Genomic DNA, 27,632 nt, shown 5'->3' with positions numbered 1-27,632 from the left:
CTTTTACCAGAGTCAACAATCTACGTGTCCAGCGTTATTCTCCAGTATGGTGCAACCAAGGGCTAGTGGCGCAATGGATAACGCGTCTGACTACGGATCAGAAGATTCTAGGTTCGACTCCTGGCTAGTTCGGCAAACTTTTGTACTGTAACCCGAAGTCAAATTTCTGTAGGTTATTTTGCTGAAGCAAAAACGGTCAACAGCTGTGATCGTATAGTGGTTAGTACTCTGCGTTGTGGCCGCAGGAACCCCGGTTCGAATCCGGGTCACAGCAACCAAGTTTCTTGCAGTGGGTCTTTTTGTGTGTTATCTAAAAAAATTTGTTTTTTGACTTCATCTTGTTAAGTGGAATAATAAAGAAAAGCTACAGTACAGCCTCATGCTCCCGATTTATTGTTCAAATTGCAAGTGGCACATGGCACCAAGTATCTGACAATGAATCAGAAAATTCTAGCCTCTACTCCTGGCAAGCCCGGGAGGCTTTGGCAATTTAACCTGAAACCAGTGGTGTTGGAGGTAAACTTGCTGAAAAAAAATGGTTGACGCCTGTGGTCGTATAGGTGTTGGAACTAGGTTGTTAGTACAAAGAAGATAGTCGTTGCCTCGTTAGCGCAGTAGGTAGCGCGTCAGTCTCATAATCTGAAGGTCGTGAGTTCAATCCTCACACGGGGCATATGCTACTTGTTTTAGCGGGTTGGAATCCCTTCATTGTCACTGTTCAAAGAGGATTTGTCATATTTGGGGGGAATTTTGCCTACTATTCAAAATCCCTAGTGCCATTAGTTTGATCCTCACACGGGGCAGTCATGTTTCTTTTCAGTGAGTTTGAGTTCCTTCATGGTCACTGCATTGTCAGTGTTTAACCCCTTTTGCCAGAGTCAACAATCTACGTTCCAGCGTTATTCTCCAGAATGGCACAACTAAGGGCTAGTGGCGCAATGGATAAAGCGTCTGACTACGAATCAGAAGATTCTAGGTTCGACTCGTGGCTAGCTCGGCAGAAGCAAAAACGGTCAACAGCTGTGATCGTATAGTGGTTAGTACTCTGCGTTGTGGCCGCAGGAACCCCGGTTCGAATCCGGGTCACAGCAACCAAGTTTCTTGCAGTGGGTCTTTTTGTTTGTTATCTAAAAATATTTCCTTTTTGACATCATGTTGTTAGGTGGAATAACAAAAAAAAGCTACAGTACAGCCTCGTGCTCCCGATTTGTTGTTCAAATTGCAAGTGGCGCATGGCACCAAGTATCTGACAATGACTCAGAAAATTCTAGCCTCTACTCCTGGCAAGCCCGGGAGGCTTTGCAGTTTAACCTGAAACCAGAGGTGTTGGAGGTAAACTTGCTGAAAAAAAAATAGTTGACGCCTGTGATCGTATAGGTGTTGGTACTAAGTTGTTAGTACAAAGCAGCTAGTCGTTGCCTCGTTAGCGCAGTAGGTAGCACGTCGGTCTCATAATCTGAAGGCCGTGAGTTCAATCCTCACACGGGGCATATGCTACTTGTTTTAGCGGGTTGGAATCCATTCATTGTCACTGCTCAAAGAGGATTTGTCATATTTGGGTGGAATTTTGCCTACTATTCAAAATCCCTAGTGCCATTAACTCCATCCTCACACGGGGCAGTCATGTTTCTTTTCAGTGAGTTTGAGTTCCTTCATGGTCACTGCATTGTCAGTGTTTAACCCCTTTTGCCAGAGTCAACAATCTACGTTCCAGCGTTATTCTCCAGAATGGCACAACTAAGGGCTAGTGGCGCAATGGATAAAGCGTCTGACTACGGATCAGAAGATTCTAGGTTCGACTCCTGGCTAGCTCGGCAGAAGCAAAAACGGTCAACAGCTGTGATCGTATAGTGGTTAGTACTCTGCGTTGTGGCCGCAGGAACCCCGGTTCCAATCCGGGTCACAGCAACCAAGTTTCTTGCAGTGGGTCTTTTTGTGTGTTATCTACAAATATTTCCTTTTTGACATCATGTTGTTAGGTGGAATAACAAAGAAAAGCTACAGTACAGCCTCGTGCTCCCGATTTGTTGTTCAAATGGAAAGTGGTGCATGGCACCAAGTATCTGACAATGACTCAGAAAATTCTAGCCTCTACTCCTGGCTTTGGCAATTTAACCTGAAACCAGAGGTGTTGGAGGTAAACTTGCTGAAAAAAAAAGGTTGACGCCTGTGATCGTATAGTTGTTGGTACTAAGTTGTTAGTACTAAAATGCTATTCGTTGCCTTGTTAGCGCAGTAGGTAGCGCGTCAGTCTCATAATCTGAAGGTCGTGAGTTCCAGCCTCACACGGGGCATATGCTACTTGTTTTAGCGGGTTGGAATCCCTTCATTGTCACTGTTCAAAGAGGATTTGTCATTTTTGGGGGGAATTTTGCCTACTATTCAAAATCCCTAGTGCCCATTAGCTCGATCCTCACACGGGGCAGTCATGTTTCTTTTCAGTGAGTTTGAGTTCCTTCATGGTCACTGCATTGTCAGTGTTTAACCCCTTTTACCAGAGTCAACAATCTACGTGTCCAGTGTTATTCTCCAGAATGGCACAACAAAGGGCTAGTGGCGCAATGGATAACGCGTCTGACTACGGATCAGAAGATTCTAGGTTCGACTCCTGGCTAGTTCGGCAAACTTTTGTACTCTAACCCGAAGTCAAATTACCGTAGGTTAATTTGCTGAAGCAAAAACGGTCAACAGCTGTGATCGTATAGTGGATAGTACTCTGCGTTGTGGCCGCAGGAACCCCGGTTCGAATCCGGGTCACAGCAACCAAGTTTCTTGCAGTGGGTCTTTTTGTGTGTTATCTACAAATATTTCCTTTTTGACATCATGTTGTTAGGTGGAATAATAAAGAAAAGCTACAGTACAGCCTCGTGCTCCCGATTTGTTGTTCAAATTGCAAGTGGCGCATGGCACCAAGTATCTGACAATGACTCAGAAAATTCTAGCCTCTACTCCTGGCAAGCCCGGGAGGCTTTGCAGTTTAACCTAAAACCAGAGGTGTTGGAGGTAAACTTGCTGAAAAAAAAATAGTTGACGCCTGTGATCGTATAGGTGTTGGAATTAGGTTGTTAGTACAAAGAAGATAGTCTTTGCCTCGTTAGCGCAGTAGGTAGCGCGTCAGTCTCTTAATTTGAAGGTCGTGAGTTCAATCCTCACACGGGGCATATGCTACTTGTTTTAGCGGGTTGGAATCCCTTCATTGTCACTGTTCAAAGAGGATTTGTCATTTTTGGGGGGAATTTTGCCTACTATTCAAAATCCCTAATGCCATTAGCTCGATCCTCACACGGGGCAGTCATGTTTCTTTTCAGTGAGTTTGAGTTCCTTCATGGTCACTGCATTGTCAGTGTTTAACCCCTCTTGCCAGAGTCAACAATCTACGTGTCCAGCGTTATTCTCCAGAATTGTGCAACCAAGGGCTAGTGGCGCAATGGATAACGCGTCTGACTACGGATCAGAAGAGTCTAGGTTCGACTCCTGGCTAGCTCGGCAAGCTTTTGTACTCTAACCCGAAGTCAAATTTCTGTAGGTTAATTTGCTGAAGCAAAAACGGTCAACAGCTGTGATCGTATAGTGGTTAGTACTCTGCGTTGTGGCCGCAGGAACCCCGGTTCGAATCCGGGTCACAGCAACCAAGTTTCTTGCAGTGGGTCTTTTTGTGTGTTATCTACAAATATTTCCTTTTTGACAGTGAGTTTGAGTTCCTTCATGGTCACTGCATTGTCAGTGTTTAACCCCTTTTGCCAGAGTCAACAATCTACGTGTCCAGCGTTATTCTCCAGTATGGTGCAACCAAGGGCTAGTGGCGCAATGGATAACGCGTCTGACTACGGATCAGAAGATTTTAGGTTCGACTCCTGGCTAGTTCGGCAAACTTTTGTACTCTAACCCGAAGTCAAATTTCTGTAGGTTAATTTGCTGAAGCAAAAACGGTCAACAGCTGTGATCGTATAGTGGTTAGTACTCTGCGTTGTGGTCGCAGGAACCCCGGTTCGAATCCGGGTCACAGCAACCAAGTTTCTTGCAGTGGGTCTTTTTGTGTGTTATCTACAAATATTTCCTTTTTGACATCATGTTGTTAGGTGGAATAACAAAGAAAAGCTACAGTACAGCCTCGTGCTCCCGATTTGTTGTTCAAATTGCAAGTGGCGCATGGCACCAAGTATCTGACAATGACTCAGAAAATTCTAGCCTCTACTCCTGGCAAGCCCGGGAGGCTTTGCAGTTTAACCTGAAACCAGAGGTGTTGGAGGTAAACTTGCTGAAAAAAAAAATAGTTGACGCCTGTGATCGTATAGGTGTTGGTACTAAGTTGTTAGTACAAAGCAGATAGTCGTTGCCTCGTTAGCGCAGTAGGTAGCGCGTCAGTCTCATAATCTGAAGGTCGTGAGTTCAATCCTCGCACGGGGCATATGCTACTTGTTTTAGCGGGTTGGAATCCCTTCATTGTCACTGTTCAAAGAGGATTTGTCATATTTGGGGGGAATTTTGCCTACTATTCAAAATCCCTAGTGCCATTAGCTCGATCCTCACACAAGGCAGTCATGTTTCTTTTCAGTGAGTTTGAGTTCCTTCATGGTCACTGCATTGTCAGTGTTCAACCCCTTTTTCCAGAGTCAACAATCTACGTTCCAGCGTTATTCTCCAGAATGGCACAACTAAGGGCTAGTGGCGCAATGGATAAAGCGTCTGACTACGGATCAGAAGATTCTAGGTTCGACTCGTGGCTAGCTCGGCAGAAGCAAAAACGGTCAACAGCTGTGATCGTATAGTGGTTAGTACTCTGCGTTGTGGCCGCAGGAACCCCGGTTCGAATCCGGGTCACAACAACCAAGTTTCTTGCAGTGGGTCTTTTTGTGTGTTATCTAAAAATATTTGTTTTTTGACTTCATCTTGTTAAGTGGAAAAACAAAGAAAAGCTACAGTACAGCCTCGTGCTCCCGATTTGTTGTTCAAAATGCAAGTGGCGCATGGCACCAAGTATCTGACAGTGACTCAGAAAATTCTAGCCTCTACTCCTGGCAAGCCCGGGAGGCTTTGGCAATTTAACCTGAAACCAGAGGTGTTGGAGGTAAACTTGCTGAAAAAAAAAAGGTTGACGCCTGTGATCGTATAGGTGTTGGAATTAGGTTGTTAGTACAAAGAAGATAGTCGTTGCCTCGTTAGCGCAGTAGGTAGCGCGTCAGTCTCATAATCTGAAGGTCGTGAGATCAATCCTCACACGGGGCATATGCTACTTGTTTTAGCGGGTTGGAATCCCTTCATTGTCACTGTTCAAAGACGATTTGTCATTTTTGGGGGAATTTTGCCTACTATTCAAAATCCCTAGTGCCATTAGCTCGATCCTCACACGGGGCAGTCATGTTTCTTTTCAGTGAGTTTGAGTTCCTTCATGGTCACTGCATTGTCAGTGTTTAACCCCTTTTGCCAGAGTCAACAATCTACGTTCCAGCGTTATTCTCCAGAATGGCACAACTAAGGGCTAGTGGCGCAATGGATAAAGCGTCTGACTACGGATCAGAAGATTCTAGGTTCGACTCGTGGCTAGCTCGGCAGAAGCAAAAACGGTCAACAGCTGTGATCGTATAGTGGTTAGTACTCTGCGTTGTGGCCGCAGGAACCCCGGTTCGAATCCGGGTCACAGCAACCAAGTTTCTTGCAGTGGGTCTTTTTGTTTGTTATCTAAAAATATTTCCTTTTTGACATCATGTTGTTAGGTGGAATAACAAAGAAAAGCTACAGTACAGCCTCGTGCTCCCGATTTGTTGTTCAAATTGCAAGTGGCGCATGGCACCAAGTATCTGACAAGGACTCAGATAATTCTAGCCTCTACTCCTGGCAAGCCCGGGAGGCTTTGGCAATTTAACCTGAAACCAGAGGTGTTGGAGGTAAACTTGCTGAAAAAAAAATGGTTGACGCCTGTGATCGTATAGGTGTTGGAATTAGGTTGTTAGTACAAAGAAGATAGTCGTTGCCTCGTTAGCGCAGTAGGTAGCGCGTCAGTCTCATAATCTGAAGGTCGTGAGTTCAATCCTCACACGGGGCATATGCTACTTGTTTTAGCGGGTTGGAATCCCTTCATTGTCACTGTTCAAAGAGGATTTGTCATTTTTGGGGGGAATTTTGCCTACTATTCAAAATCCCTGGTGCCCATTAGCTCGATCCTCACACAGGGCAGTCATTTTTCTTTTCAGTGAGTTTGAGTTCCTTCATGGTCACTGCATTGTCAATGTTTAACCCCTTTTACCAGAGTGAACAATCTACGTGTCCAACGTTATTCTCCAGAATGGCACAACCAAGGGCTAGTGGCGCAATGGATAATGCGTCTGACTACGGATCAGAAGATTCTAGGTTCGCCTCCTGGCTAGCTCGGCAAACTTTTGTACTCTAACCTGAAGTCAAATTTCTGTAGGTTAATTTGCTGAAGCAAAAACGGTCAACAGCTGTGATCGTATAGTGGTTAGTACTCTGCGTTGTGGCTGCAGGAACCCCGGTTCGAATCCGGGTCACAGCAACCAAGTTTCTTGCAGTGGGTCTTTTTGTGTATTATCTACAAATATTTCCTTTTTGACATCATGTTGTTAGGTGGAATAACAAAGAAAAGCTACAGTACAGCCTCGTGCTCCCGATTTGTTGTTCAAATTGCAAGTGGCGCATGGCACCAAGTATCTGACAATGACTCAGAAAATTCTAGCCTCTACTCCTGGCAAGCCCGGGAGGCTTTGGCAATTTAACCTGAAACCAGAGGTGTTGGAGGTAAACTTGCTGAAAAAAAAATAGTTGACGCCTGTGATCGTATAGGTGTTGGTACTAAGTTGTTAGTACAAAGCAGATAGTCGTTGCCTCGTTAGCGCAGTAGGTAGCGCGTCAGTCTCATAATCTGAAGGTCGTGTGTTCAATCCTCACACGGGGCATATGTTACTTGTTTTAGCGGGTTGGAATCCCTTCATTGTCACTGTTCAAAGAGGATTTGTCATATTTGGGGGGAATTTTGCCTACTATTCAAAATCCCTAGTGCCATTAGCTCGATCCTCACACGGGGCAGTCATGTTTCTTTTCAGTGAGTTTGAGTTCCTTCATGGTCACAGCATTGTCAGTGTTTAACCCCTTTTACCAGAGTCAACAATCTACGTGTCCAGCGTTATTCTCCAGAATGGCACAACCAAGGGCTAGTGGCGCAATGGATAACGCGTCTGACTACGGATCAGAAGATTCTAGGTTCGACTCCTGGCTAGCTCGGCAAACTTTTGTACTCTAACCCGAAGTCAAATTTCCGTAGGTTAATTTGCTGAAGCAAAAACGGTCAACAGCTGTGATCGTATAGTGGTTAGTACTCTGCGTTGTGGCCGCAGGAACCCCGGTTCGAATCCGGGTCACAGCAACCAAGTTTCTTGCAGTGGGTCTTTTTGTGTGTTATCTAAAAATATTTGTTTTTTGACTTCATCTTGTTAAGTGGAATAACAAAGAAAAGCTACAGTACAGCCTCGTGCTCCCGATTTGTTGTTCAAATTGCAAGTGGCGCATGGCACCAAGTATCTGACAATGACTCAGAAAATTCTAGCCTCTACTCCTGGCAAGCCCGGGAGGCTTTGCAGTTTAACCTAAAACCAGAGGTGTTGGAGGTAAACTTGCTGAAAAAAAAATAGTTGACGCCTGTGATCGTATAGGTGTTGGAATTAGGTTGTTAGTACAAAGAAGATAGTCGTTGCCTCGTTAGCGCAGTAGGTAGCGCGTCAGTCTCATAATCTGAAGGTCGTGAGTTCAATCCTCACACGGGGCATATGCTACTTGTTTTAGCGGGTTGTAATCCCTTCATTGTCACTGTTCAAAGAGGATTTGTCATTTTTGGGGGGAATTTTGCCTACTATTCAAAATCCCTAGTGCCCATTAGCTCGATCCTCACACGGGGCAGTCATTTTTCTTTTCAGTGAGTTTGAGTTCCTTCATGGTCACTGCATTGTCAGTGTTTAACCCCTTTTGCCAGAGTCAACAATCTACGTGTCCAGCGTTATTCTCCAGTATGGTTCAACCAAGGGCTAGTGGCGCAATGGATAACGCGTCTGACTACGGATCAGAAGATTCTAGGTTCGACTCCTGGCTAGTTCGGCAAACTTTTGTACTCTAACCCGAAGTCAAATTTCTGTAGGTTAATTTGCTGAAGCAAAAACGGTCAACAGCTGTGATCGTATAGTGGTTAGTACTCTGCGTTGTGGCCGCAGGAACCCCGTTTCGAATCCGGGTCACAGCAACCAAGTTTCTTGCAGTGGGTCTTTTTGTGTATTATCTACAAATATTTCCTTTTTGACATCATGTTGTTAGGTGGAATAACAAAGAAAAGCTACAGTACAGCCTCGTGCTCCCGATTTGTTGTTCAAATTGCAAGTGGCGCATGGCACCAAGTATCTGACAATGACTCAGAAAATTCTAGCCTCTACTCCTGGCATGCCCGGGAGGCTTTGGCATTTTAACCTGAAACCAGAGGTGTTGGAGGTAAACTTGCTGAAAAAAAAAGGTTGACGCCTGTGATCGTATAGGTGTTGGAATTAGGTTGTTAGTACAAAGAAGATAGTCGTTGCCTCGTTAGCGCAGTAGGTAGCGTGTCAGTCTCATAATCTGAAGGTTGCGAGATCAATCCTCACACGGGGCATATGCTACTTGTTTTAGCGGGTTGGAATCCCTTCATTGTCACTGTTCAAAGAGGATTTGTCATTTTTGGGGGAATTTTGCCTACTATTCAAAATCCCTAGTGCCATTAGCTCGATCCTCACACGGGGCAGTCATGTTTCTTTTCAGTGAGTTTCAGTTCCTTCATGGTCACTGCATTGTCAGTGTTTAACCCCTTTTGCCAGAGTCAACAATCTACGTGTCCAGCGTTATTCTCCAGAATGGCACAAGTAAGGGCTAGTGGCGCAATGGATAAAGCGTCTGACTACGGATCAGAAGATTCTAGGTTCGACTCGTGGCTAGCTCGGCAGAAGCAAAAACGGTCAACATCTGTGATCGTATAGTGGTTAGTACTCTGCGTTGTGGCCGCAGGAACCCCGGTTCGAATCCGGGTCACAGCAACCAAGTTTCTTGCAGTGGGTCTTTTTGTTTGTTATCTAAAAATATTTCCTTTTTGACATCATGTTGTTAGGTGGAATAACAAAGAAAAGCTACAGTACAGCCTCGTGCTCCCGATTTGTTGTTCAAATTGCAAGTGGCGCATGGCACCAAGTATCTGACAATGACTCAGATAATTCTAGCCTCTACTCCTGGCAAGCCCGGGAGGCTTTGCAGTTTAACCTGAAACCAGAGGTGTTGGAGGTAAACTTGCTGAAAAAAAAATAGTTGACGCCTGTGATCGTATTGGTGTTGGTACTAAGTTGTTAGTACAAAGCAGATAGTCGTTGCCTCCTTAGCGCAGTAGGTAGCGCGTCAGTCTCATAATCTGAAGGTCGTGAGTTCAATCCTCACACGGGGCATATGCTACTTGTTTTAGCGGGTTAGAATCCCTTCATTGTCACTGTTCAAAGAGGATTTGTCATATTTGGGGGGAATTTTGCCTACTATTCAAAATCCCTAGTGCCATTAGCTCGATCCTCACACGGGGCAGTCATGTTTCTTTTCAGTGAGTTTGAGTTCCTTCATGGTCACTGCATTGTCAGTGTTTAATCCCTTTTGCCAGAGTCAACAATCTACGTTCCAGGGTTATTCTCCAGAATGGCACAACTAAGGGCTAGTGGCGCAATGGATAAAGCGTCTGACTACGGATCAGAAGATTCTAGGTTCGACTCGTGGCTAGCTCGGCAGAAGCAAAAACGGTCAACAGCTGTGATCGTATAGTGGTTAGTACTCTGCGTTGTGGCCGCAGGAACCCCGGTTCGAATCCGGGTCACAGCAACCGAGTTTCTTGCAGTGGGTCTTTTGGTGTGTTATCTAAAAATATTTGTTTTTTGACTTCATCTTGTTAAGTGGAATAACAAAGAAAAGCTACAGTACAGCCTCATGCTCCCAATTTATTGTTCAAATTGCAAATTGCGCATGGCACCAAGTATCTGACAATGAATCAGAAAATTCTAGCCTCTACTCCTGGCAAGCCCGGGAGGCTTTGGCAATTTAACCTGAAACCAGAGGTGTTGGAGGTAAACTTGCTGAAAAAAAATGGTTGACGCCTGTGGTCGTATAGGTGTTGGAACTAGGTTGTTAGTACAAAGAAGACAGTCGTTGCCTCGTTAGCGCAAAGAAGATAGTCGTTGCCTCGTTAGCGCAGTAGGTAGCGCGTCAGTCTCATAATCTGAAGGTTGCGAGATCAATCCTCACACGGGGCATATGCTACTTGTTTTAGCGGGTTGGAATCCCTTCATTGTCACTGTTCAAAGAGGATTTGTCATTTTTGGGGGAATTTTGCCTACTATTCAAAATCCCTAGTGCCATTAGCTCGATCCTCACACGGGGCAGTCATGTTTCTTTTCAGTGAGTTTGAGTTCCTTAATGGTCACTGCATTGTCAGTGTTTAACCCCTTTTGCCAGAGTCAACAATCTACGTGTCCAGCGTTATTCTCCAGTATGGTGCAACCAAGGCCTAGTGGTGCAATGGATAACGCGTCTGACTACGGATCAGAAGATTCTAGGTTCGACTCCTGGCTAGTTCGGCAAACTTTTGTACTCTAACCCGAAGTCAAATTTCTGTAGGTTAATTTGCTGAAGCAAAAATGGTCAACAGCTGTGATCGTATAGTGGTTAGTACTCTGCGTTGTGGCTGCAGGAACCCCGGTGCGAATCCGGGTCACAGCAACCAAGTTTCTTGCAGTGGGTCTTTTTGTGTGTTATCTACAAATATTTCCTTTTTGACATCATGGTGTTAGGTGGAATAACAAAGAAAAGCTACAGTACAGCCTCGTGCTCCCGATTTGTTGTTCAAATTGCAAGTGGCGCATGGCACCAAGTATCTGACAATGACTCAGAAAATTCTAGCCTCTACTCCTGGCAAGCCCGGGAGGCTTTGGCAATTTAACCTGAAACCAGAGGTGTTGGAGGTAAACTTGCTGAAAAAAAAAAGGTTGACGCCTGTGATCGTATAGGTGTTGGTACTAAGTTGTTAGTACAAAGCAGATAGTCGTTGCCTCGTTAGCGCAGTAGGTAGCGCGTCAGTCTCATAATCTGAAGGTCGTGAGTTCAATCCTCACACGGGGCATATGCTACTTGTTTTAGCGGGTTGGAATCCCTTCATTGTCACTGTTCAAAGAGGATTTGTCATATTTGGGGGGAATTTTGCCTACTATTCAAAATCCCTAGTGCCATTAGCTCGATCCTCACACGGGGCAGTCATGTTTCTTTTCAGTGAGTTTGAGTTCCTTCATGGTCACTGCATTGTCAGTGTTTAACCCCTTTTGCCAGAGTCAACAATCTACGTGTCCAGCGTTATTCTCCAGAATGGCACAACTAAGGGCTAGTGGCGCAATGGATAAAGCGCCTGACTACGGATCAGAAGATTCTAGGTTCGACTCCTGGCTAGCTCGGCAGAAGCAAAAACGGTCAACAGCTGTGATCGTATAGTGGTTAGTACTCTGCGTTGTGGCCGCAGGAACCCCGGTTCGAATCCGGGTCACAGCAACCAAGTTTCTAGCAGTGGGTCTTTTTGTGTGTTATCTAAAAATATTTGTTTTTTGACTTCATCTTGTTAAGTGGAAAAACAAAGAAAAGCTACAGTACAGCCTCGTGCTCCCGATTTGTTGTTCAAATTGCAAGTGGCGCATGGCACCAAGTATCTGACAATGACTCAGAAAATTCTAGCCTCTACTCCTGGCAAGCCCGGGAGGCTTTGGCAATTTAACCTGAAACCAGAGGTGTTGGGGGTAAACTTGCTGAAAAAAAAAAGGTTGACGCCTGTGATCGTATAGGTGTTGGAATTAGGTTGTTAGTACAAAGACGATAGTCGTTGCCTCGTTAGCGCAGTAGGTAGCGCGTCAGTCTCATAATCTGAAGGTTGTGAGATCAATCCTCACACGGGACATATGCTACTTGTTTTAGCGGGTTGGAATCCCTTCATTGTCATTGTTCAAAGAGGATTTGTCATTTTTGGGGGAATTTTGCCTACTATTCAAAATTCCTAGTGCCATTAGCTCGATCCTCACAAGGGGCAGTCATGTTTCTTTTCAGTGAGTTTGAGTTCCTTCATGGTCACTGCATTGTCAGTGTTTAACCCCTTTTGCCAGAGTCAACAATCTACGTGTCCAGCGTTATTCTCCAGTATGGTGCAACCAAGGGCTAGTGGCGCAATGGATAACGCGTCTGACTACGGATCAGAAGATTCTAGGTTCGACTCCTGGCTAGTTCGGCAAACTTTTGTACTCTAACCCGAAGTCAAATTTCTGTAGGTTAATTTGCTGAAGCAAAAAGAGTCAACAGCTGTGATCGTATAGTGGTTAGTACTCTGCGTTGTGGCCGCAGGAACCCCGGTTCGAATCCGGGTCACAGCAACCAAGTTTCTTGCAGTGGGTCTTTTTGTGTGTTATCTAAAAATATTTGTTTTTTGACTTCATCTTGTTAAGTGGAAAAACAAAGAAAAGCTACAGTACAGCCTCGTGCTCCCGATTTGTTGTTCAAATTGCAAGTGGCGCATGGGACAAAGTATCTGACTAACGATCAGAAAATTCTAGCCTCTACTCCTGGCAAGCCCGGGAGGCTTTGGCAATTTAAAAAAAAAAAGGTTGACGCCTGTGATCGTATAGGTGTTGGAACTAGGTTGTTAGTACAAAGAAGATAGTCGTTGCCTCGTTAGCGCAGTAGGTAGCGCGTCAGTCTCATAATCTGAAGGTCGTGAGTTCAATCCTCACACGGGGCATATGCTACTTGTTTTAGCGGGTTGGAATCCCTTCATTGTCACTGTTCAAAGAGGATTTGTCATATTTGGGTGGAATTTTGCCTACTATTCAAAATCCCTAGTGCCATTAGCTCCATCCTCACACGGAGCAGTCATGTTTCTTTTCAGTGAGTTTGAGTTCCTTCATGGTCACTGCATTGTCAGTGTTTAACCCCTTTTGCCAGAGTCAACAATCTACGTTCCAGCGTTATTCTCCAGAATGGCACAACAAAGGGCTAGTGGCCCAATGGATAAAGCGTCTGACCACGGATCAGAAGATTCTAGGTTCGACTCCTGGCTAGTTCGGCAAACTTTTGTACTCTAACCCGAAGTCAAATTTCCGTAGGTTAATTTTCTGAAGCAAAAACGGTCAACAGCTGTGATCGTATAGTGGTTAGTACTCTGCGTTGTGGCCGCAGGAACCCCGGTTCGAATCCGGGTCACAGCAACAAAGTTTCTTGCAGTGGGTCTTTTTGTGTGTTATCTAAAAATATTTGTTTTTTGACTTCATCTTGTTAAGTGGAAAAACAAAGAAAAGCTACACTACAGCCTCATGCTCCCGATTTATTACAAATTGCAAGTGGCGCATGGCACCAAGTATCTGACAATGAATCAGAAAATCTAGCCTCTACTCCTGGCAAGCCCGGGAGGCTTTGGCAATTTAACCTGAAACCAGAGGTGTTGGAGGTAAACTTGCTGAAAAAAAAATGGTTGACGCCTGTGATCGTATAGGTGTTGGAATTAGGTTGTTAGTACAAAGGATATAGTCGTTGCCTCGTTAGCGCAGTAGGTAGCGCGTCAGTCTCATAATCTGAAGGTCGTGAGTTCAATCCTCACACGGGGCATATGCTACTTGTTTTAGCGGGTTGGAATCCCTTCATTGTCACTGTTCAAAGAGGATTTGTCATATTTGGGGGGAATTTTTTGCCTACGATTCAAAATCCCTAGTGCCATTAGCTCGATCCTCACACAGGGCAGTCATTTTTCTTTTCAGTGAGTTTGAGTTCCTTCATGGTCACCGCATTGTCAGTGTTTAACCCCTTTTGCCAGAGTCAACAATCTACGTCTCCAGCATTATTCTCCAGAATGGCACAACTAAGGGCTAGTGGCGCAATGGATAAAGCGTCTGACTACGGATCAGAAGATTCTAGGTTCGACTCCTGAGTAGTTCGGCAAACTTTTGTACTCTAACCCGAAGTCAAATTTCTGTAGGTTAATTTGCTGAAGCAAAAACGGTCAACAGCTGTGATCGTATAGTGGTTAGTACTCTGCGTTGTGGCCGCAGGAACCCCGGTTCGAATCCGGGTCACAGCAACCAAGTTTCTTGCAGTGGGTCTTTTTGTGTGTTATCTAAAAATATTTGTTTTTTGACTTCATCTTGTTAAGTTGAAAAACAAAGAAAAGCTACAGTACAGCCTCGTGCTCCCGATTTGTTGTTCAAATTGCAAGTGGCGCATGGCACCAAGTATCTGACAATGACTCAGAAAATTCTAGCCTCTACTCCTGGCAAGCCCGGGAGGCTTTGGCAATTAACCCTGAAACCAGAGGTGTTGGAGGTAAACTTGCTGAAAAAAAAAAGGTTGACGCCTGTGATCGTATAGGTGTTGGAATTAGGTTGTTAGTACAAAGAAGATAGTCGTTGCCTCGTTAGCGCGGTAGGTAGCGCGTCAGTCTCATAATCTGAAGGTTGCGAGATCAATCCTCACACGGGGCATATGCTACTTGTTTTAGCGGATTGGAATCCCTTCATTGTCACTGTTCAAAGAGGATTTGTCATTTTTGGGGGAATTTTGCCTACTATTCAAAATCCCTAGTGCCATTAGCTCGATCCTCACACGGGGCAGTCATGTTTCTTTTCAGTGAGTTTGAGTTCCTTCATGGTCACTGCATTGTCAGTGTTTAACCCCTTTTGCCAGAGTCAACAATCTACGTGTCCAGCGTTATTCTCCAGTATGGTGAAACCAAGGGCTAGTGGCGCAATGGATAACGCGTCTGACTACGGATCAGAAGATTCTAGGTTCGACTCCTGGCTAGTTCGGCAAACTTTTGTACTCTAACCCGAAGTCAAATTTCTGTAGGTTAATTTGCTGAAGCAAAAACAGTCAACAGCTGTGATCGTATAGTGGTTAGTACTCTGCGTTGTGGCCGCAGGAACCCCGGTTCGAATCCGGGTCACAGCAACCAAATTTCTTGCAGTGGGTCTTTTTGTGTGTTATCTACAAATATTTCCTTTTTGACATCATGTTGTTAGGTGGAATAACAAAGAAAAGCTACAGTACAGCCTCGTGCTCCCGATTTGTTCAAATTGCAAGTGGCGCATGGCACCAAGTATCTGACAATGACTCAGAAAATTCTAGCCTCTACTCCTGGCAAGCCCGGGAGGCTTTGCAGTTTAACCTGAAACCAGAGGTGTTGGAGGTAAACTTGCTGAAAAAAAAATAGTTGACGCCTGTGATCGTATTGGTGTTGGTACTAAGTTGTTAGTACAAAGCAGATAGTTGTTGCCTCGTTAGCGCAGTAGGTAGCGCGTCAGTCTCATAATCTGAAGGTCGTGAGTTCAATCCTCACACGGGGCATATGCTACTTGTTTTAGCGGGTTGGAATCCCTTCATTGTCACTGTTCAAAGAGGATTTGTCATATTTGGGGGGAATTTTGCCTACTATTCAAAATCCCTAGTGCCATTAGTTCGATCCTCACACGGGGCAGTCATGTTTCTTTTCAGTGAGTTTGAGTTCCTTCATGGTCACTGCATTGTCAGTGTTTAACCCCTTTTGCCAGAGTCAACAATCTACGTTCCAGCGTTATTCTCCAGAATGGCACAACTAAGGGCTAGTGGCGCAATGGATAACGCGTCTGACTACGGATCAGAAGATTCTAGGTTCGACTCCTGGCTAGCTCGGCAGAAGCAAAAACGGTCAACAGCTGTGATCGTATAGTGGTTAGTACTCTGCGTTGTGGCCGCAGGAACCCCGGTTCGAATCCGGGTCACAGCAACCAAGTTTCTTGCAGTGGGTCTTTTTGTGTGTTATCTAAAAATATTTGTTTTTTGACTTCATCTTGTTAAGTGGAAAAACAAAGAAAAGCTACAGTACAGCCTCATGCTCCCGATTTGTTGTTCAAATTGCAAGTGGCGCATGGCACCAAGTATCTGACAATGACTCAGAAAATTCTAGCCTCTACTCCTGGCAAGCCCGGGAGGCTTTGGCAATTTAACCTGAAACCAGAGGTGTTGGAGGTAAACTTGCTGAAAAAAAAAGGTTGACGCCTGTGATCGTATAGGTTTTGGAATTAGGTTGTTAGTACAAAGAAGATAGTCGTTGCCTCGTTAGCGCAGTAGGTAGCGCGTCAGTCTCATAATCTGAAGGTCGTGAGATCAATCCTCACACGGGGCATATGCTACTTGTTTTAGCGGGTTGGAATCCCTTCATTGTCACTGTTCAAAGAGGATTTGTCATTTTTGGGGGGCATTTTGCCCACTATTCAAAATCCCTAGTGCCCATTAGCTCGATCCGCACACGGGGCAGTCATGTTTCTTTTCAGTGAGTTTGAGTTCCTTCATGGTCACAGCATTGTCAGTGTTTAACCCCTTTTACCAGAGTCAACAATCTACGTGTCCAGCGTTATTCTCCAGAATGGCACAACCAACGGCTAGTGGCGCAATGGATAACGCGTCTGACTACGGATCAGAAGATTCTAGGTTCGACTCCTGGCTAGCTGGGCAAACTTTTGTACTCCAACCCGAAGTCAAATTTCTGTAGGTTAATTTGCTGAAGCAAAAACGGTCAACAGCTGTGATCGTATAGTGGTTAGTACTCTGCGTTGTGGCCGCAGGAACCCCGGTTCGAATCCGGGTCACAGCAACCAAGTTTCTTGCAGTGGGTCTTTTTTTGTGTTATCTACAAATATTTCCTTTTTGACATCATGTTGTTAGGTGGGATAACAAAGAAAAGCTACAGTACAGCCTCGTGCTCCCGATTTGTTGTTCAAATTGCAAGTGGCGCATGGCACCAAGTATCTGACAATGAATCAGAAAATTCTAGCCTCTACTCCTGGCAAGCCCGGGAGGCTTTGGCAATTTAACCTGAAACCAGAGGTGTTGGAGGTAAACTTGCTGAAAAAAAATGGTTGACGCCTGTGATCGTATAGCTGTTGGAACTAGGTTGTTAGTACAAAGAAGACAGTCGTTGCCTCGTTAGCGCAGTAGGTAGCGCGTCAGTCTCATAATCTGAAGGTCGTGAGTTCAATCCTCACACGGGGCATATGCTACTTGTTTTAGCGGGTTGGAATCCCTTCATTGTCACTGTACAAAGAGGATTTGTCATTTTTGGGGGGAATTTTGCCTACTATTCAAAATCCCTAGTGCCCATTAGCTCGATCCTCACACGGGGCAGTCATGTTTCTTTTCAGTGAGTTTGAGTTCCTTCATGGTCACAGCATTGTCAGTGTTTAACCCCTTTTACCAGAGTCAACAATCTACGTGTCCAGCGTTATTCTCCAGAATGGCACAACCAAGGGCTAGTGGCGCAATGGATAACGTGTCTGACTACGGATCAGAAGATTCTAGGTTCGACTCCTGGCTAGCTCGTCAAACTTTTGTACTCTAACCCGAAGTCAAATTTCAGTAGGTTAATTTGCTGAAGCAAAAATGGTCAACAGCTGTGATCGTATAGTGGTTAGTACTCTGCGTTGTGGCCGCAGGAACCCCGGTTCGAATCCGGGTCACAGCAACCAAGTTTCTTGCAGTGGGTCTTTTTGTGTGTTATCTAAAAATATTTGTTTTTTGACTTCATCTTGTTAAGTGGAATAACAAAGAAAAAATACAGTACAGCCTCATGCTCCCAATTTATTGTTCAAATTGCAAGTGGCGCATGGCACCAAGTATCTGACAATGAATCAGAAAATTCTAGCCTCTACTCCTGGCAAGCCCGGGAGGCTTTGGCAATTTAACCTGAAACCAGAGGTGTTGGAGGTAAACTTGCTGAAAAAAAATGGTTGACGCCTGTGATCGTATAGGTGTTGGAACTAGGTTGTTAGTACAAAGAATATAGTCGTTGCCTCGTTAGCGCAGTAGGTAGCGCGTCAGTCTCATAATCTGAAGGTCGTGAGTTCAATCCTCACACGGGGCATATGCTACTTGTTTTAGCGGGTTGAAATCCCTTCATTGTCACTGTTCAAAGAGGATTTGTCATTTTTGGGGGGCATTTTGCCCACTATTCAAAATCCCTAGTGCCCATTAGCTCGATCCGCACACGGGGCAGTCATGTTTCTTTTCAGTGAGTTTGAGTTCCTTCATGGTCACAGATTTGTCAGTGTTTAACCCCTTTTACCAGAGTCAACAATCTACGTGTCCAGTGTTATTCTCCAGTATGGTGCAACCAAGGGCTAGTGGCGCAATGGATAACGCATCTGACTACGGATCAGAAGATTCTAGGTTCGACTCCTGGCTAGTTCGGCAAACTTTTGTACTCTAACCCGAAGTCAAATTTCTGTAGGTTAATTTGCTGAAGCAAAAACGGTCAACAGCTGTGATCGTATAGTGGTTAGTACTCTGTGTTGTGGCCGCAGGAACCCCGGTTCGAATCCGGGTCACAGCAACAAAGTTTCTTGCAGTGGGTCTTTTTGTGTGTTATCTACAAATATTTCCTTTTTGACATCATGTTGTTAGGTGGAATAACAAAGAAAAGTTACAGTACAGCCTCGTGCGCCCGATTTGTTGTTCAAATTGCAAGTGGCGCATGGCACCAAGTATCTGACAATGACTCAGAAAATTCTAGCCTCTACTCCTGGCAAGCCCGGGAGGCTTTGCAATTTAACCTGAAACCAGAGGTGTTGGAGGTAAACTTGCTGAAAAAAAAAAAGTTGACGCCTGTGATCGTATAGGTGTTGGTACTAAGTTGTTAGAACAAAGCAGATAGTCGTTGCCTCGTTAGCGCAGTAGGTAGCGCGTCAGTCTCATAATCTGAAGGTCGTGAGTTCAATCCTCACACGGGGCATATGCTACTTGTTTTAGCGGGTTGGAATCCCTTCATTGTCACTGTTCAAAGAGGATTTGTCATATTTGGGGGGAATTTTGCCTACTATTCAAAATCCCTAGTGTCATTAGCTCGATCCTCACACGGGGCAGTCATGTTTCTTTTCAGTGAGTTTGAGTTCCTTCATGGTCACTGCATTGTCAGTGTTTAACCCCTTTTGCCAGAGTCAACAATCTACGTTCCAGCGTTATTCTCCAGAATGGCACAACTAAGGGCTAGTGGCGCAATGGATAAAGCGTCTGATTACGGATCAGAAGATTCTAGGTTCGACTCGTGGCTAGCTCGGCAGAAGCAAAAACGGTCAACAGCTGTGATCGTATAGTGGTTAGTACTCTGCGTTGTGGCCGCAGGAACCCCGGTTCAAATCCGGGTCACAGCAACCAAGTTTCTTGCAGTGGGTCTTTTTGTGTGTTATCTAAAAATATTTGTTTTTTGACTTCATCTTGTTAAGTGGAAAAACAAAGAAAAGCTACAGTACAGCCTCGTGCTCCCGATTTGTTGTTCAAATTGCAAGTGGCGCATGGCACCAAGTATCTGACAATGACTCAGAAAATTCTAGCCTCTACTCCTGGCAAGCCCGGGAGGCTTTGGCAATTTACCCTGAAACCAGAGGTGTTAGAGGTAAACTTGCTGAAAAAAAAAAGGTTGACGCCTGTGATCGTATAGGTGTTGGAATTAGGCTGTTAGTACAAAGAAGATAGTCGTTGCCTCGTTAGCGCGGTAGGTAGCGCGTCAGTCTCATAATCTGAAGGTCGCGAGATCAATCCTCACACGGGGCATATGCTACTTGTTTTAGCGGGTTGGAATCCCTTCATTGTCACTGTTCAAAGAGGATTTGTCATTTTTGGGGGAATTTTGCCTACTATTCAAAATCCCTAGTGCCATTAGCTCGATCCTCACACGGGGCAGTCATGTTTCTTTTCAGTGAGTTTGAGTTCCTTCATGGTCACTGCATTGTCAGTGTTTAACCCCTTTTGCCAAAGTCAACAATCTACGTGTCCAGCGTTATTCTCCAGTATGGTGCAACCAAGGGCTAGTGGCGCAATGGATAACGCGTCTGACTACGGATCAGAAGATTCTAGGTTCGACTCCTGGCTAGTTCGGCAAACTTTTGTACTCTAACCCGAAGTCAAATTTCTGTAGGTTAATTTGCTGAAGCAAAAACGGTCAACAGCTGTGATCGTATAGTGGTTAGTACTCTGCGTTGTGGCCGCAGGAACCCCGGTTCGAATCCGGGTCACAGCAACCAAGTTTCCTGCAATGGGTCTTTTTGTGTGTTATCTAAAAAAATTTGTTTTTTGACTTCATCTTGTTAAGTGGAATAATAAAGAAAAGCTACAGTACAGCCTCATGCTCCCGATTTATTGTTCAAATTGCAAGTGGCGCATGGCACCAAGTATCTGACAATGAATCAGAAAATTCTAGCCTCTACTCCTGGCAAGCCCGGGAGGCTTTGGCAATTTAACCTGAAACCAGTGGTGTTGGAGGTAAACTTGCTGAAAAAAAATGGTTGACGCCTGTGGTCGTATAGGTGTTGGAACTAGGTTGTTAGTACAAAGAAGATAGTCGTTGCCTCGTTAGCGCAGTAGGTAGCGCGTCAGTCTCATAATCTGAAGGTCGTGAGTTCAAGCCTCACACGGGGCATATGCTACTTGTTTTAGCGGGTTGGAATCCCTTCATTGTCACTGTTCAAAGAGGATTTGTTATTTTTGGGGGGAATTTTGCCTACTATTCAAAATCCCTAGTGCCCATTAGCTCGATCCTCACACGGGGCAGTCATGTTTCTTTTCAGTGAGTTTGAGTTCCTTCATGGTCACAGCATTGTCAGTGTTTAACCCCTTTTACCAGAGTCAACAATCTACGTGTCCAGCGTTATTCTCCAGAATGGCACAACCAAGGGCTAGTGGCGCAATGGATAACGCGTCTGACTACGGATCAGAAGATTCTAGGTTCGACTCCTGGCTAGCTCGGCAAACTTTTGTACTCTAACCCGAAGTCAAATTTCCGTAGGTTAATTTGCTGAAGCAAAAAGGGTCAACAGCTGTGATCGTATAGTGGTTAGTACTCTGCGTTGTGGCCGCAGGAACCCCGGTTCGAATCCGGGTCACAGCTACCAAGTTTCTTGCAGTGGGTCTTTTTGTGTGTTATCTAAAAATATTTGTTTTTTGACTTCATCTTGTTAAGTGGAATAACAAAGAAAAGCTACAGTACAGCCTCGTGCTCCCGATTTGTTGTTCAAATTGCAAGTGGCGCATGGCACCAAGTATCTGACAATGACTCAGAAAATTCTAGCCTCTACTCCTGGCAAGCCCGGGAGGCTTTGCAGTTTAACCTAAAACCAGAGGTGTTGGAGGTAAACTTGCTGAAAAAAAAATAGTTGCAGCCTGTGATCGTATAGGTGTTGGTACTAAATTGTTAGTACAAAGCAGATAGTCGTTACCTCGTTAGCGCAGTAGGTAGCGCGTCAGTCTCATAATCTGAAGGTCGTGAGTTCAATCCTCACACGGGGCATATGCTACTTGTTTTAGCGGGTTGGAATCCCTTCATTGTCACTGTTCAAAGAGGATTTGTCATATTTGGGGGGAATTTTGCCTACTATTCAAAATCCCTAGTGCCATTAGCTCGATCCTCACACAGGGCAGTCATGTTTCTTTTCAGTGAGTTTGAGTTCCTTCATGGTCACTGCATTGTCAGTGTTTAACCCCTTTTGCCAGAGTCAACAATCTACGTTCCAGCGTTATTCTCCAGAATGGCACAACTAAGGGCTAGTGGCGCAATGGATAAAGCGTCTGACTACGGATCAGAAGATTCTAGGTTCGACTCGTGGCTAGCTCGGCAGAAGCAAAAACGGTCAACAGCTGTGATCGTATAGTGGTTAGTACTCTGCGTTGTGGCCGCAGGAACCCCGGTTCGAATCCGGGTCACAGCAACCAAGTTTCTTGCAGTGGGTCTTTTTGTGTGTTATCTAAAAATATTTGTTTTTTGACTTCATCTTGTTAAGTGGAAAAACAAAGAAAAGCTACAGTACAGCCTCGTGCTCCCGATTTGTTGTTCAAATTGCAAGTGGCGCATGGCACCAAGTATCTGACAGTGACTCAGAAAATTCTAGCCTCTACTCCTGGCAAGCCCGGGAGGCTTTGGCAATTTAACCTGAAACCAGAGGTGTTGGAGGTAAACTTGCTGAAAAAAAAAGGTTGACGCCTGTGATCGTATAGGTGTTGGAATTAGGTTGTTAGTACAAAGAAGATAGTCGTTGCCTCGTTAGCGCAGTAGGTAGCGCGTCAATCTCATAATCTGAAGGTCGTGAGATCAATCCTCACAAGGGGCATATGCTACTTGTTTTAGCGGGTTGGAATCCCTTCATTGTCACTGTTCAAAGAGGATTTGTCATTTTTGGGGGAATTTTGCCTACTATTCAAAATCCCTAGTGCCATTAGCTCGATCCTCACACGGGGCAGTCATGTTTCTTTTCAGTGAGTTTGAGTTCCTTCATGGTCACTGCATTGTCAGTGTTTAACCCCTTTTGCCAGAGTCAACAATCTACGTTCCAGCGTTATTCTCCAGAATGGCACAACTAAGGGCTAGTGGCGCAATGGATAAAGCGTCTGAATACGGATCAGAAGATTCTAGGTTCGACTCGTGGCTAGCTCGGCAGAAGCAAAAATGGTCAACAGCTGTGATCGTATAGTGGTTAGTACTCTGCGTTGTGGCCGCAGGAACCCAGGATCGAATCCGGGTCACAGCAACCAAGTTTCTTGCAGTGGGTCTTTTTGTGTGTTATCTAAAAATATTTGTTTTTTGACTTCATCTTGTTAAGTGGAATAACAAAGAAAAGCTACAGTACAGCCTCATGCTCCCAATTTATTGTTCAAATTGCAAGTGGCGCATGGCACCAAGTATCTGACAATGAATCAGAAAATTCTAGCCTCTACTCCTGGCAAGCCCGGGAGGCTTTGGCAATTTAACCTGAAACCAGAGGTGTTGGAGGTAAACTTGCTGAAAAAAAATGGTTGACGCCTGTGATCGTATAGGTGTTGGAACTAGGTTGTTAGTACAAAGAAGACAGTCGTTGCCTCGTTAGCGCAGTAGGTAGCGCGTCAGTCTCATAATCTGAAGGTCGTGAGTTCTATCCTCACACGGGGCATATGCTACTCGTTTTAGCGGGTTGGAATCCCTTCATTGTCACTGTTCAAAGAGGATTTGTCATTTTTGGGGGGCATTTTGCCCACTATTCAAAATCCCTAGTGCCCATTAGCTCGATCCACACACGGGGCAGTCATGTTTCTTTTCAGTGAGTTTGAGTTCCTTCATGGTCACAGCATTGTCAGTGTTTAACCCCTTTTACCAGAGTCAACAATCTACGTGTCCAGCGTTATTCTCCAGAATGGCACAACCAAGGGCTAGTGGCGCAATGGATAACGCGTCTGACTACGGATCAGAAGATTCTATGTTCGACTCCTGGCTAGCTCGGCAAACTTTTGTACTCTAACCCAATCAAATTTCCGTAGGTTAATTTGCTGAAGCAAAAACGGTCAACAGCTGTGATCGTATAGTGGTTAGTACTCTGCGTTGTGGCCGCAGGAACCCCGGTTCGAATCCGGGTCACAGCAACCAAGTTTCTTGCAGTGGGTCTTTTTGTGTGTTATCTAAAAATATTTGTTTTTTGACTTCATCTTGTTAAGTGGAATAACAAAGAAAAGCTACAGTACAGCCTCATGCTCCCAATTTATTGTTCAAATTGCAAGTGGCGCATGGCACCAAGTATCTGACAATGAATCAGAAAATTCTAGCCTCTACTCCTGGCAAGCCCGGGAGGCTTTGGCAATTTAACCTGAAACCAGAGGTGTTGGAGGTAAACTTGCTGAAAAAAAATGGTTGACGCCTGTGATCGTATAGGTGTTGGAACTAGGTTGTTAGTACAAAGAAGACAGTCGTTGCCTCGTTAGCGCAGTAGGTAGCGCGTCAGTCTCATAATCTGAAGGTCGTGAGTTCTATCCTCACACGGGGCATATGCTACTCGTTTTAGCGGGTTGGAATCCCTTCATTGTCACTGTTCAAAGAGGATTTGTCATTTTTGGGGGGCATTTTGCCCACTATTCAAAATCCCTAGTGCCCATTAGCTCGATCCACACACGGGGCAGTCATGTTTCTTTTCAGTGAGTTTGAGTTCCTTCATGGTCACAGCATTGTCAGTGTTTAACCCCTTTTACCAGAGTGAACAATCTACGTGTCCAACGTTATTCTCCAAAATGGCACAACCAAGGGCTAGTGGCGCAATTGATAATGCGTCTGACTATGGATCAGAAGATTCTAGGTTCGACTCCTGGCTAGCTCGGCAAACTTTTGTACTCTAACCTGAAGTCAAATTTCTGTAGGTTAATTTGCTGAAGCAAAAACGGTCAACAGCTGTGATCGTATAGTGGTTAGTACTCTGCGTTGTGGCCGCAGGAACCCCGGTTCGAATCCGGGTCACAGCAACCAAGTTTCTTGCAGTGGGTCTTTTTGTGTATTATCTACAAATATTTCCTTTTTGACATCATGTTGTTAGGTGGAATAACAAAGAAAAGCTACAGTACAGCCTCGTGCTCCCGATTTGTTGTTCAAATTGCAAGTGGCGCATGGCACCAAGTATCTGACAATGACTCAGAAAATTCTAGCCTCTACTCCTGGCAAGCCCGGGAGGCTTTGGCAATTTAACCTGAAACCAGAGGTGTTGGAGGTAAACTTGCTGAAAAAAAAATAGTTGACGCCTGTGATCGTATAGGTGTTGGTACTAAGTTGTTAGTACAAAGCAGAGAGTCGTTGCCTCGTTAGCGCAGTAGGTAGCGCGTCAGTCTCATAATCTGAAGGTCGTGAGTTCAATCCTCACACGGGGCATATGCTACTTGTTTTAGCGGGTTGGAATCCCTTCATTGTCACTGTTCAAAGAGGATTTGTCATATTTGGGGGGAATTTTGCCTACGATTCAAAATCCCTAGTGCCATTAGCTCGATCCTCACACAGGGCAGTCATTTTTCTTTTCAGTGAGTTTGAGTTCCTTCATGGTCACCGCATTGTCAGTGTTTAACCCCTTTTGCCAGAGTCAACAATCTACGTCTCCAGCATTATTCTCCAGAATGGCACAACTAAGGGCTAGTGGCGCAATGGATAAAGCGTCTGACTACGGATCAGAAGATTCTAGGCACGACTCCTGTCTAGCTCGGCAGAAGCAAAAACGGTCAACAGCTGTGATCGTATAGTGGTTAGTATTCTGCGTTGTGGCCGCAGGAACCCCGGTTCGAATCCGGGTCACAGCAACCAAGTTTCTTGCAGTGGGTCTTTTTGTGTGTTATCTAAAAATATTTGTTTTTTGACTTCATCTTGTTAAGTGGAAAAACAAAGAAAAGCTACAGTACAGCCTCGTGCTCCCGATTTGTTGTTCAAATTGCAAGTGGCGCATGGCACCAAGTATCTGACAATGACTCAGAAAATTCTAGCCTCTACTCCTGGCAAGCCCGGGAGGCTTTGGCAATTTACCCTGAAACCAGAGGTGTTGGAGGTAAACTTGCTGAAAAAAAAAAGGTTGACGCCTGTGATCGTATAGGTGTTGGAATTAGGTTGTTAGTACAAAGAAGATAGTCGTTGCCTCGTTAGCGCGGTAGGTAGCGCGTCAGTCTCATAATCTGAAGGTCGCGAGATCAATCCTCACACGGGGCATATGCTACTTGTTTTAGCGGATTGGAATCCCTTCATTGTCACTGTTCAAAGAGGATTTGTCATTTTTGGGGGAATTTTGCCTACTATTCAAAATCCCTAGTGCCATTAGCTCGATCCTCACACGGGGCAGTCATGTTTCTTTTCAGTGAGTTTGAGTTCCTTCATGGTCACTGCATTGTCAGTGTTTAACCCCTTTTGCCAGAGTCAACAATCTACGTGTCCAGCGTTATTCTCCAGTATGGTGAAACCAAGGGCTAGTGGCGCAATGGATAACGCGTCTGACTACGGATCAGAAGATTCTAGGTTCGACTCCTGGCTAGTTCGGCAAACTTTTGTACTCTAACCCGAAGTCAAATTTCTGTAGGTTAATTTGCTGAAGCAAAAACAGTCAACAGCTGTGATCGTATAGTGGTTAGTACTCTGCGTTGTGGCTGCAGGAACCCCGGTTCGAATCCGGGTCACAGCAACCAAGTTTCTTGCAGTGGGTCTTTTTGTGTGTTATCTACAAATATTTCCTTTTTGACATCATGTTGTTAGGTGGAATAACAAAGAAAAGCTACAGTACAGCCTCGTGCTCCCGATTTGTTCAAATTGCAAGTGGCGCATGGCACCAAGTATCTGACAATGACTCAGAAAATTCTAGCCTCTACTCCTGGCAAGCCCGGGAGGCTTTGGCAATTTAACCTGAAACCAGAGGTGTTGGAGGTAAACTTGCTGAAAAAAAAAAGGTTGACGCCTGTGATCGTATAGGTTTTGGAATTAGGTTGTTAGTACAAAGAAGATAGTCGTTGCCTCGTTAGCGCAGTAGGTAGCGCGTCAGTCTCATAATCTGAAGGTCGTGAGATCAATCCTCACACGGGGCATATGCTACTTGTTTTAGCGGGTTGGAATCCCTTCATTGTCACTGTTCAAAGAGGATTTGTCATTTTTGGGGGGCATTTTGCCCACTATTCAAAATCCCTAGTGCCCATTAGCTCGATCCGCACACGGGGCAGTCATGTTTCTTTTCAGTGAGTTTGAGTTCCTTCATGGTCACAGCATTGTCAGTGTTTAACCCCTTTTACCAGAGTCAACAATCTACGTGTCCAGCGTTATTCTCCAGAATGGCACAACCAAGGGCTAGTGGCGCAATGGATAACGCGTCTGACTACGGATCAGAAGATTCTAGGTTCGACTCCTGGCTAGCTGGGCAAACTTTTGTACTCTAACCCGAAGTCAAATTTCCGTAGGTTAATTTGCTGAAGCAAAAACGGTCAACAGCTGTGATCGTATAGTGGTTAGTACTCTGCGTTGTGGCCGCAGGAACCCCGGTTCGAATCCGGGTCACAGCAACCAAGTTTCTTGCAGTGGGTCTTTTTGTCTGTTATCTAAAAATATTTGTTTTTTGACTTCATCTTGTTAAGTGGAATAACAAAGAAAAGCTACAGTACAGCCTCATGCTCCCAATTTATTGTTCAAATTGCAAGTGGCGCATGGCACCAAGTATCTGACAATGAATCAGAAAATTCTAGCCTCTACTCCTGGCCAGCCCGGGAGGCTTTGGCAATTTAACCTGAAACCAGAGGTGTTGGAGGTAAACTTGCTGAAAAAAAATGGTTGACGCCTGTGATCGTATAGCTGTTGGAACTAGGTTGTTAGTACAAAGAAGATAGTCGTTGCCTCGTTAGCGCAGTAGGTAGCGCGTCAGTCTCATAATCTGAAGGTCGTGAGTTCAAACCTCAACTGGGGCATATGCTACTTGTTTTAGCGGGTTGAAATCCCTTCATTGTCACTGTTCAAAGAGGATTTGTCATTTTTGGGGGGCATTTTGCCCACTATTCAAAATCCCTAGTGCCCATTAGCTCGATCCGCACACGGGGCAGTCATGTTTCTTTTCAGTGAGTTTGAGTTCCTTCATGGTCACAGCATTGTCAGTGTTTAACCCCTTTTACCAGAGTCAACAATCTACGTGTCCAGTGTTATTCTCCAGTATGGTGCAACCAAGGGCTAGTGGCGCAATGGATAACGTGTCTGACTACGGATCAGAAGATTCTAGGTTCGACTCCTGGCTAGTTCGGCAAAC

The 27,632-nt window shown here is 44.9% G+C and overlaps 1 protein-coding gene and 72 non-coding genes across 74 annotated transcripts in view; 72 read left to right on the top strand and 1 right to left on the bottom strand.

The window, feature by feature from the left end:
- Positions 1-27,632, bottom strand: part of cd40 (CD40 molecule, TNF receptor superfamily member 5) — a 94,182-nt gene that overhangs the window by 5,326 nt on the left and 61,224 nt on the right. The window lies entirely within an intron of this gene.
- Positions 60-132, top strand: trnar-acg (transfer RNA arginine (anticodon ACG)). Its single transcript has one exon. It is a non-coding gene; the product is annotated as a tRNA-Arg (tRNA).
- Positions 203-274, top strand: trnah-gug (transfer RNA histidin (anticodon GUG)). Its single transcript has one exon. It is a non-coding gene; the product is annotated as a tRNA-His (tRNA).
- trnam-cau (transfer RNA methionine (anticodon CAU)) lies at positions 601-673 on the top strand. The gene has a single exon. It is a non-coding gene; the product is annotated as a tRNA-Met (tRNA).
- On the top strand, positions 1,020-1,091 carry trnah-gug (transfer RNA histidin (anticodon GUG)). The gene has a single exon. It is a non-coding gene; the product is annotated as a tRNA-His (tRNA).
- Positions 1,418-1,490, top strand: trnam-cau (transfer RNA methionine (anticodon CAU)). The gene has a single exon. It is a non-coding gene; the product is annotated as a tRNA-Met (tRNA).
- Positions 2,222-2,294, top strand: trnam-cau (transfer RNA methionine (anticodon CAU)). The gene has a single exon. It is a non-coding gene; the product is annotated as a tRNA-Met (tRNA).
- trnar-acg (transfer RNA arginine (anticodon ACG)) lies at positions 2,548-2,620 on the top strand. Its single transcript has one exon. It is a non-coding gene; the product is annotated as a tRNA-Arg (tRNA).
- On the top strand, positions 2,691-2,762 carry trnah-gug (transfer RNA histidin (anticodon GUG)). Its single transcript has one exon. It is a non-coding gene; the product is annotated as a tRNA-His (tRNA).
- Positions 3,414-3,486, top strand: trnar-acg (transfer RNA arginine (anticodon ACG)). The gene has a single exon. It is a non-coding gene; the product is annotated as a tRNA-Arg (tRNA).
- On the top strand, positions 3,557-3,628 carry trnah-gug (transfer RNA histidin (anticodon GUG)). The gene has a single exon. It is a non-coding gene; the product is annotated as a tRNA-His (tRNA).
- trnar-acg (transfer RNA arginine (anticodon ACG)) lies at positions 3,794-3,866 on the top strand. The gene has a single exon. It is a non-coding gene; the product is annotated as a tRNA-Arg (tRNA).
- On the top strand, positions 3,937-4,008 carry trnah-gug (transfer RNA histidin (anticodon GUG)). Its single transcript has one exon. It is a non-coding gene; the product is annotated as a tRNA-His (tRNA).
- Positions 4,336-4,408, top strand: trnam-cau (transfer RNA methionine (anticodon CAU)). Its single transcript has one exon. It is a non-coding gene; the product is annotated as a tRNA-Met (tRNA).
- Positions 4,755-4,826, top strand: trnah-gug (transfer RNA histidin (anticodon GUG)). Its single transcript has one exon. It is a non-coding gene; the product is annotated as a tRNA-His (tRNA).
- Positions 5,154-5,226, top strand: trnam-cau (transfer RNA methionine (anticodon CAU)). The gene has a single exon. It is a non-coding gene; the product is annotated as a tRNA-Met (tRNA).
- trnah-gug (transfer RNA histidin (anticodon GUG)) lies at positions 5,572-5,643 on the top strand. The gene has a single exon. It is a non-coding gene; the product is annotated as a tRNA-His (tRNA).
- On the top strand, positions 5,971-6,043 carry trnam-cau (transfer RNA methionine (anticodon CAU)). The gene has a single exon. It is a non-coding gene; the product is annotated as a tRNA-Met (tRNA).
- trnam-cau (transfer RNA methionine (anticodon CAU)) lies at positions 6,839-6,911 on the top strand. Its single transcript has one exon. It is a non-coding gene; the product is annotated as a tRNA-Met (tRNA).
- Positions 7,164-7,236, top strand: trnar-acg (transfer RNA arginine (anticodon ACG)). The gene has a single exon. It is a non-coding gene; the product is annotated as a tRNA-Arg (tRNA).
- Positions 7,307-7,378, top strand: trnah-gug (transfer RNA histidin (anticodon GUG)). Its single transcript has one exon. It is a non-coding gene; the product is annotated as a tRNA-His (tRNA).
- trnam-cau (transfer RNA methionine (anticodon CAU)) lies at positions 7,705-7,777 on the top strand. Its single transcript has one exon. It is a non-coding gene; the product is annotated as a tRNA-Met (tRNA).
- Positions 8,031-8,103, top strand: trnar-acg (transfer RNA arginine (anticodon ACG)). Its single transcript has one exon. It is a non-coding gene; the product is annotated as a tRNA-Arg (tRNA).
- trnam-cau (transfer RNA methionine (anticodon CAU)) lies at positions 8,572-8,644 on the top strand. The gene has a single exon. It is a non-coding gene; the product is annotated as a tRNA-Met (tRNA).
- trnam-cau (transfer RNA methionine (anticodon CAU)) lies at positions 9,389-9,461 on the top strand. The gene has a single exon. It is a non-coding gene; the product is annotated as a tRNA-Met (tRNA).
- Positions 9,808-9,879, top strand: trnah-gug (transfer RNA histidin (anticodon GUG)). The gene has a single exon. It is a non-coding gene; the product is annotated as a tRNA-His (tRNA).
- On the top strand, positions 10,235-10,307 carry trnam-cau (transfer RNA methionine (anticodon CAU)). The gene has a single exon. It is a non-coding gene; the product is annotated as a tRNA-Met (tRNA).
- Positions 11,101-11,173, top strand: trnam-cau (transfer RNA methionine (anticodon CAU)). The gene has a single exon. It is a non-coding gene; the product is annotated as a tRNA-Met (tRNA).
- Positions 11,521-11,592, top strand: trnah-gug (transfer RNA histidin (anticodon GUG)). Its single transcript has one exon. It is a non-coding gene; the product is annotated as a tRNA-His (tRNA).
- Positions 11,920-11,992, top strand: trnam-cau (transfer RNA methionine (anticodon CAU)). The gene has a single exon. It is a non-coding gene; the product is annotated as a tRNA-Met (tRNA).
- Positions 12,244-12,316, top strand: trnar-acg (transfer RNA arginine (anticodon ACG)). Its single transcript has one exon. It is a non-coding gene; the product is annotated as a tRNA-Arg (tRNA).
- Positions 12,387-12,458, top strand: trnah-gug (transfer RNA histidin (anticodon GUG)). The gene has a single exon. It is a non-coding gene; the product is annotated as a tRNA-His (tRNA).
- trnam-cau (transfer RNA methionine (anticodon CAU)) lies at positions 12,751-12,823 on the top strand. The gene has a single exon. It is a non-coding gene; the product is annotated as a tRNA-Met (tRNA).
- On the top strand, positions 13,218-13,289 carry trnah-gug (transfer RNA histidin (anticodon GUG)). The gene has a single exon. It is a non-coding gene; the product is annotated as a tRNA-His (tRNA).
- trnam-cau (transfer RNA methionine (anticodon CAU)) lies at positions 13,614-13,686 on the top strand. Its single transcript has one exon. It is a non-coding gene; the product is annotated as a tRNA-Met (tRNA).
- On the top strand, positions 14,084-14,155 carry trnah-gug (transfer RNA histidin (anticodon GUG)). The gene has a single exon. It is a non-coding gene; the product is annotated as a tRNA-His (tRNA).
- Positions 14,807-14,879, top strand: trnar-acg (transfer RNA arginine (anticodon ACG)). Its single transcript has one exon. It is a non-coding gene; the product is annotated as a tRNA-Arg (tRNA).
- Positions 14,950-15,021, top strand: trnah-gug (transfer RNA histidin (anticodon GUG)). The gene has a single exon. It is a non-coding gene; the product is annotated as a tRNA-His (tRNA).
- On the top strand, positions 15,345-15,417 carry trnam-cau (transfer RNA methionine (anticodon CAU)). Its single transcript has one exon. It is a non-coding gene; the product is annotated as a tRNA-Met (tRNA).
- Positions 15,669-15,741, top strand: trnar-acg (transfer RNA arginine (anticodon ACG)). The gene has a single exon. It is a non-coding gene; the product is annotated as a tRNA-Arg (tRNA).
- Positions 15,764-15,835, top strand: trnah-gug (transfer RNA histidin (anticodon GUG)). The gene has a single exon. It is a non-coding gene; the product is annotated as a tRNA-His (tRNA).
- trnam-cau (transfer RNA methionine (anticodon CAU)) lies at positions 16,162-16,234 on the top strand. The gene has a single exon. It is a non-coding gene; the product is annotated as a tRNA-Met (tRNA).
- Positions 16,488-16,560, top strand: trnar-acg (transfer RNA arginine (anticodon ACG)). Its single transcript has one exon. It is a non-coding gene; the product is annotated as a tRNA-Arg (tRNA).
- On the top strand, positions 16,631-16,702 carry trnah-gug (transfer RNA histidin (anticodon GUG)). The gene has a single exon. It is a non-coding gene; the product is annotated as a tRNA-His (tRNA).
- On the top strand, positions 17,029-17,101 carry trnam-cau (transfer RNA methionine (anticodon CAU)). The gene has a single exon. It is a non-coding gene; the product is annotated as a tRNA-Met (tRNA).
- trnar-acg (transfer RNA arginine (anticodon ACG)) lies at positions 17,355-17,427 on the top strand. Its single transcript has one exon. It is a non-coding gene; the product is annotated as a tRNA-Arg (tRNA).
- On the top strand, positions 17,498-17,569 carry trnah-gug (transfer RNA histidin (anticodon GUG)). Its single transcript has one exon. It is a non-coding gene; the product is annotated as a tRNA-His (tRNA).
- Positions 17,896-17,968, top strand: trnam-cau (transfer RNA methionine (anticodon CAU)). Its single transcript has one exon. It is a non-coding gene; the product is annotated as a tRNA-Met (tRNA).
- On the top strand, positions 18,222-18,294 carry trnar-acg (transfer RNA arginine (anticodon ACG)). The gene has a single exon. It is a non-coding gene; the product is annotated as a tRNA-Arg (tRNA).
- Positions 18,365-18,436, top strand: trnah-gug (transfer RNA histidin (anticodon GUG)). The gene has a single exon. It is a non-coding gene; the product is annotated as a tRNA-His (tRNA).
- trnam-cau (transfer RNA methionine (anticodon CAU)) lies at positions 18,763-18,835 on the top strand. The gene has a single exon. It is a non-coding gene; the product is annotated as a tRNA-Met (tRNA).
- Positions 19,182-19,253, top strand: trnah-gug (transfer RNA histidin (anticodon GUG)). The gene has a single exon. It is a non-coding gene; the product is annotated as a tRNA-His (tRNA).
- trnam-cau (transfer RNA methionine (anticodon CAU)) lies at positions 19,581-19,653 on the top strand. Its single transcript has one exon. It is a non-coding gene; the product is annotated as a tRNA-Met (tRNA).
- trnar-acg (transfer RNA arginine (anticodon ACG)) lies at positions 19,905-19,977 on the top strand. The gene has a single exon. It is a non-coding gene; the product is annotated as a tRNA-Arg (tRNA).
- trnah-gug (transfer RNA histidin (anticodon GUG)) lies at positions 20,048-20,119 on the top strand. Its single transcript has one exon. It is a non-coding gene; the product is annotated as a tRNA-His (tRNA).
- On the top strand, positions 20,446-20,518 carry trnam-cau (transfer RNA methionine (anticodon CAU)). Its single transcript has one exon. It is a non-coding gene; the product is annotated as a tRNA-Met (tRNA).
- On the top strand, positions 20,772-20,844 carry trnar-acg (transfer RNA arginine (anticodon ACG)). The gene has a single exon. It is a non-coding gene; the product is annotated as a tRNA-Arg (tRNA).
- trnah-gug (transfer RNA histidin (anticodon GUG)) lies at positions 20,915-20,986 on the top strand. The gene has a single exon. It is a non-coding gene; the product is annotated as a tRNA-His (tRNA).
- Positions 21,313-21,385, top strand: trnam-cau (transfer RNA methionine (anticodon CAU)). The gene has a single exon. It is a non-coding gene; the product is annotated as a tRNA-Met (tRNA).
- Positions 21,732-21,803, top strand: trnah-gug (transfer RNA histidin (anticodon GUG)). The gene has a single exon. It is a non-coding gene; the product is annotated as a tRNA-His (tRNA).
- Positions 22,946-23,018, top strand: trnam-cau (transfer RNA methionine (anticodon CAU)). Its single transcript has one exon. It is a non-coding gene; the product is annotated as a tRNA-Met (tRNA).
- On the top strand, positions 23,413-23,484 carry trnah-gug (transfer RNA histidin (anticodon GUG)). Its single transcript has one exon. It is a non-coding gene; the product is annotated as a tRNA-His (tRNA).
- On the top strand, positions 23,811-23,883 carry trnam-cau (transfer RNA methionine (anticodon CAU)). The gene has a single exon. It is a non-coding gene; the product is annotated as a tRNA-Met (tRNA).
- Positions 24,280-24,351, top strand: trnah-gug (transfer RNA histidin (anticodon GUG)). Its single transcript has one exon. It is a non-coding gene; the product is annotated as a tRNA-His (tRNA).
- On the top strand, positions 24,679-24,751 carry trnam-cau (transfer RNA methionine (anticodon CAU)). The gene has a single exon. It is a non-coding gene; the product is annotated as a tRNA-Met (tRNA).
- On the top strand, positions 25,099-25,170 carry trnah-gug (transfer RNA histidin (anticodon GUG)). The gene has a single exon. It is a non-coding gene; the product is annotated as a tRNA-His (tRNA).
- trnam-cau (transfer RNA methionine (anticodon CAU)) lies at positions 25,498-25,570 on the top strand. The gene has a single exon. It is a non-coding gene; the product is annotated as a tRNA-Met (tRNA).
- Positions 25,822-25,894, top strand: trnar-acg (transfer RNA arginine (anticodon ACG)). The gene has a single exon. It is a non-coding gene; the product is annotated as a tRNA-Arg (tRNA).
- On the top strand, positions 26,361-26,433 carry trnam-cau (transfer RNA methionine (anticodon CAU)). Its single transcript has one exon. It is a non-coding gene; the product is annotated as a tRNA-Met (tRNA).
- Positions 26,687-26,762, top strand: trnar-acg (transfer RNA arginine (anticodon ACG)). Its single transcript has one exon. It is a non-coding gene; the product is annotated as a tRNA-Arg (tRNA).
- Positions 26,830-26,901, top strand: trnah-gug (transfer RNA histidin (anticodon GUG)). Its single transcript has one exon. It is a non-coding gene; the product is annotated as a tRNA-His (tRNA).
- trnam-cau (transfer RNA methionine (anticodon CAU)) lies at positions 27,228-27,300 on the top strand. Its single transcript has one exon. It is a non-coding gene; the product is annotated as a tRNA-Met (tRNA).
- Positions 27,554-27,626, top strand: trnar-acg (transfer RNA arginine (anticodon ACG)). The gene has a single exon. It is a non-coding gene; the product is annotated as a tRNA-Arg (tRNA).

This window comes from Entelurus aequoreus, linkage group LG07, assembly GCF_033978785.1.
Source record: "Entelurus aequoreus isolate RoL-2023_Sb linkage group LG07, RoL_Eaeq_v1.1, whole genome shotgun sequence".
Taxonomy (NCBI): Eukaryota; Metazoa; Chordata; class Actinopteri; order Syngnathiformes; family Syngnathidae; genus Entelurus; species Entelurus aequoreus.
This window is presented reverse-complemented; position numbering and strand designations above follow the sequence as displayed.